Raw genomic sequence first — 5,935 nt, forward strand, 5'->3', positions numbered from 1 at the left:
TTATCTATCTTGTTTTTTTTCATAAAATCAACTCTTAGTTTTATTTATTAATTCAATACTTTTTTACTTTCAATTTTATTGATCTCTCCTTTTATTTTTAAAATTTCAACTTTAGTGTTTGGGTTTTTTTAAAATTTGCTCTTTTTCTAGCTTTTTTAGTTGAAAGCCTAATTCATTGATTTTCTCTTTCTCTATTTTATGCAAGTAAGCCTCTAGAGATATAAAATTTCCTCTTATATCACCTTGGCTGAATGCCACACATTTTGCTATGATGTCTCATTATTGTCATTCTCTTGGGTGAAATTATTAATTGTATCTATGATTTGTTGTTCCACCCAATCATTCTTTAGGATGAGATTATTTAGTTTCCAATTACTTTTTGGTCTATTTTCCCCTGGCCTTTTATTAAATGTAATTTTTATTGAATTATTAGCTGAGAAGGATGCATTCAGTATTTTTGCCTTTCTGCATTTGAATTTGAGGTCTTTATATCGTAATATACGGTCAGTTTTTGTATAGATTGAGGGAAAAGGAGAGTATAGGAAGATGCATGTGACCTCTCCACCATCTTGCCTCCGCCCCTCCAGAATACTTTCTCAAAGAGATTATGTACTCAAGAGAAGGAGAGATATAGGATAATAGCTAGTGAAGATGATAGGACCAATTGAGGATATTTTAAAATCGAAGAAAATAGGAGTAGGATAGGAGCATAGTTATTTTCCTAGATATCAGGGAAGGAGCCAGGAAATAGGGAGAGATATTAAAAATGATGGAAGGAATTTGGAGTTTTGTAATGGGTTTGTTCTGCTGAAGAAAATAAGACCAAGGGAAAATTTAGAGAGGTTGACCTTGTTATGGAGAAGGAAACCTCTTCATTTTAGACTGGAATGGAGGAGGAAATAATGAGGGGACATATCTGAATAAAATGAAATAAGGAGAGAAGAGGTCTATAATATAATAAATTATTAGTTATTAATATCTATTAATAATAGTATATATAAGAATACAAATATTTAATATTTTTGATGAAGTATAAAGTGGCATTGTCAAGTGAGAGGGGAGGGAAGGGGATTCTATATAAGGCTTGAGAAGAGATAAGAACACTTAGAATAGTCAGTGTGGAAAAGGGGAGAATGAATTGATTAGGAATGAATAGAATGTTTGGCTTGTTTAAAAAAATTTTACAGAAATTTATAGAAGAGCCAATCATCATAGGTTCACAATCTTTCCCACCTTTATTTAGCAACACATGAATAGGAGTGAAGGAGACAGATCATGGGGATAATCAGGAGTGGAGTATGGAAAGGCATAATTGGTGACAGGACAAAAGGGCAAAAGATCTGAGAGTATGGTGGAAAGTTGGTTCACTGAGGAGTCAAGGAAAGGAAGGAGAGTGTGCAGGGGTGATAAACTAGGAAAAAATGAAGGAGTGAACAAATAGGTTTAAGGTAAGGATAAATAGCCAAGTTAGAGATTTTAATTTATAAGGAAAGATGGAATAATAAAATGTTATTATTGCAGGAATAATAATATATTATGATTGTAGGATCCTGCTATGGGATCATTTCTACTGTAAGTCAGGAGACAATATTCCCACCACCCAGTTCCAGCAAAGTGAGTATAAATAGCCTGAAGAGTGTTACTTAAAGAAAATTTATTAGTTAACGAATGCTGTGAAATATATTATTGAAGATATTGTCCAGAAAAGAAAGTGAAGTGATTATATTAAGAGGAGAGATAAATTAAGCATTTCTCTGTATGATTGTCAGGTGTAGGGTGGTTTTTTTTTTTTTTGAGGGGGGTTCTGTATTTATAAAGATTTATTCATTTTATGTAAGTTAATTTAGAGGACAAAAAATGTACAAAAAGAATATGAGAAAACATATACATTCTACTTCACTACAACCCTTGTGGTCTCCATTTTTGTTTATCTTGAGGAAATGAAACTAATGATAAAATTTCTCTCGGAAAGTCAATATTACTAGACAGACATAGACCACTCCCCATACGTTAGAGGCTATGTGGTTTTACATGATGGCTAAGGGAGCTAGAACCTATTACAAATGCACCAAACTAGGTAAAGCAGATAAGCAAGGGTTGATAGAATTTATTGAAGTCAGGTGCAGCTCTCAAGTTAGTCATTCTAGCTGTTTCTATTTAATGCATATATCTTCTTTTCCTGCATTGGATGAAGGAGCCTAGTCTAATCACCTGCATCACAAGGTGAATCCACAAAAATAATAGAAGATAAGAAGTGCATTGGGTATGTTGTCTATGGAGCATTTATGGAAAGCTTTTGATAACAATGTCACAAAATAAAACCTATTTATGAATAGTTTGTGATATATGTGTGTATATTTTTGTGTATGTGTGTATGTATGTATGCAAGAAGTATCCACACTCTCTGTAACAAGGAACTATTGAATTCTCACCTGGTATGCAGACTTATAAGCAATTAGTATCCTAGAAAACATTACCTCTTCTAGTAAATCATATATATATGTGTGTGTGTGTGTGTGTGTGTGTGTGTGTGTGTTTATATATACAGGCTAAAACTGAACATAAGGAAGAATAGCATTCTCAATGAAGTAAGACATTATTTTTCTTTTCTTCGCCTTGTTAAAAAAACTTTCAAATTCTATTCAGTAGTGGCTAACATTCACCAGTTCATATTCAGTGATGTGATGATGCTTTGTATGTTGAAAGAATAAAGTAAGTTAAAGTTTAAATAATAAAAGACTTTAGTTAGAAGGGTCTTCAGAGATCAACTTCTGATTTTACAGATGTGGAAACTGAGGAACAGAAGGGAAGTGACTTGTCTAAGATCATATATATATAAGCAGAAGAGGAAGGTTTAGCTGAGAGACAGTAGGATGTGGTAGAAAGAACTCTGGCCCTGGGTTCTAGTGTTTACTAGTTGTGTGATCATCTAACAACTCTAAACCTTATTTTCTTCATTATTTTTCAGGGAATAGCAAAATAACAGCTACTTCTTTCATGAAGTTATTTTTTTATCTTTTTTTTTTCCTTTTGTGAGGCAATTGGAGTTAAATGACTCATCCAGAGTCACATAGCTAGGAAGTGTTAAGTTCCTGAGGCCATGTTTGAATTCTGGTCCTTCTGACTCTAAGACTGATGCTCTATCCATTGTACCATTTAGCTGCCCCTCATTAAGTTATTGTAAAGAAAGTGTGTTATAAACTGAAGCCTCATAGACATGTGATTTATTATTTTCAGATTCATATTTTACCCACAATTATATCATTAACCCTCATAAAGTATAAATAGTATATTTCCTTATCATTCATGTTAATTTTAAATGTATTATTTCATATTTTAAAAATGTGTCTTCTCACTTCCCCATTTTCTTCCCCTACTTCCTTCTTCCCCTACCCATATTATATATAATATATATGTATATATACATTTTTCATTATAGTTATCATAATATTATATTATATTATATTATATTATATTATATTATATTATATTATATTATATTATATTATATTATATTATATTATATTATATTATATTATATTATATTATATTATATTATATTATATTATATTATATTATACTATATCATATTATATTATATTATATTATATTATATTATATTATATTATATTATATTATATTATATTATATTATATTATATTATATTATATTATATTATATTATATTATATTATATTATATTTTATATAGAGGAAAAAAACAAAATATGGGTCCTGGTCCTTTTTGAGGGGATTTTGAAAGCACATGACATTTTGTTTAGTTTAAACTTTAGTAGGAATAGTTAAAGGGTGGGTCAGACATCATTCAGGCCTTTTTAGTGAAACCAGGGTGATGACCAGGAAAAGTGACCTAAGCAAGTAAGTCTAGGCTACAGTGTGAGGTAGAAGCCAAAGCCCTCAGGTCACAGTCACTGGAGACCTTCAGCTTAACCTCAGTAGGGCTGTCTTCATTCTCTTCACTGCTTTGCCTGTAGATTCCTTCCTTGATCCAAAGCAATTCAGATTGCCCATCCTGGCTCCTGGTTTGACCTGGTTTGACCTAGTTTGACCATAACAGTACATTTAGTGGTAAAAGTATTGAACCTGAAAACAGGAGATGAGTGGTCAGAATGATCATAGCTCTGGAATCCTGAGAAAATCAATTAGCTTCCCAAAATGTCCTCATCCTTGAAATGGAGATATCAAATCCATGTTACTCTTTTCATAGGGTTGGGGTGGGATATTGAAAATTTCAAAAAATAACACAAATGTCATTATCATTTTTCTGATGACAATAATAATAACACATATACTTACATTTGTGTGTATATGTGTGTGTGTGTGCATCCCTATAAAGTTTACAAATTTCCTTCCTTCCTTAGAAATTATCAGTTAGCCTGTTTTGAAAAAGGCAGACTCATCAACTAGTAGTCAAATATTACCTGAGACTACAAAGTTTACAAAGTACTTGATATATGCTAAATCATTTGATAACCCTGTTACATAATTGCTATTATTATCTTCATCTTACAAATGAGGAAACAGACACAGAGAAGTTAATTTACTGGCCCAGGGTCATACAGATAGTAAGTGTCTGAGAAGGAATTTAAATTCAAGTCTTCCTAATTCCAAGTCATCTGATTTTAAGATCTATATTGCTCCACTTCTGACTAACTTGATGGCTAAGATTTATGCTAAAGACAAAGTGGCTATGTAGATTGCCTAAGACAGAATAGTCTTCTGATTTGAGGTTCAGTTGTTTCCTCTCAAACTTTGTGCCACTTATTGGCTTACTTTAAATATCTTGGGTGAGATATTTAACAGATTTGTTTTTTATCATTAAAATGAAGATAATAATACTTGTATTAACTTGCTTAGCAGCTTGTAGTAAGTATCAAATGAAACAATATAAAGTACTTTGGAAAACTTAAAAATATTTATCAATATCACTTACAATGTTGGAGCCTCTCTCTCTCCCCTCTCTCTTCTCCCTTCTCTTTTCTTCTCTTCTCTTCTCTTCTTTTTTTCTTCTCTTTTCTTCTCTTCTTTTTTTCTCTGTTTCTCTTTTTCTATCTCTCTCCTCTCACCCCTCTTTCTCTTTCCTCTCTGTCTCTTTCTTTACTCTCTTCTACCTCCCTCTTCACATCTCTTTCTCTCTGTCTGCCTCTCTCTCTCTTTTTTCTCTTCTCTCTTTCACCTCTCTCTTTCCCCCTCTCTTCTCTCTTTTACTTTTCTCTCTCTCTTCTCTGTCTCTTTTTCTGTCTATCTGTCCTCCTTCTTCCCTTCCTTCCTTCCTTCCTCCCCAAATCTCTTTCCTCTCCAAATCTTCCTTCCTTCCCAAATCTCATAGAGGAGAGAAAGGGACCTACATGTGCAAAAATGTTTGTGGCAGCCCTTTTCATAGTGGCAAGGAACTGGAAACTGAGTGGATGCCCATCAGTTGGAGAATGGCTGAATAAATTATGGTATATGAATGATATGGAATATTATTGTTATATAAGAAATGATCAACAGGATGATTTCAGAAAGACCTGGAGAGACTTACATGCTAAGTGAAATGAGCAGAACTAGGAGCTCATTGTACACGACAACAAGATTATATGATTATCAATTCTGATGGACCTGGCTCTTTTCAACAATGACATGATTCAGACCATTTCCAAAGGTCTTGTAATGAAGAGAGCCATCTACACCCAGAGAGAGGACTGGGGGAACTGTGTTTGGATCAAAACATAGCATTTTCACGCTTTTTGTTATTGTCTGCTTGCATTTTGTTTTCTTTCTCATTTTTTTTCCTTTTTGATCTTATTTTTCTTGTGAAGCACTATAATTGTAGAAATATGTATATTGAGGAGACATTTCCGGCTAAGATGGCGGCATGGAGGCAGAGAGCTGCTTGAGCTCCTCGTTTTCTCTCAGAACTTACTTCATGACAAG

The sequence above is a fragment of the Sminthopsis crassicaudata genome, chromosome 2, assembly GCF_048593235.1.
Source record: "Sminthopsis crassicaudata isolate SCR6 chromosome 2, ASM4859323v1, whole genome shotgun sequence".
NCBI classification, from domain to species: domain Eukaryota; kingdom Metazoa; phylum Chordata; class Mammalia; order Dasyuromorphia; family Dasyuridae; genus Sminthopsis; species Sminthopsis crassicaudata.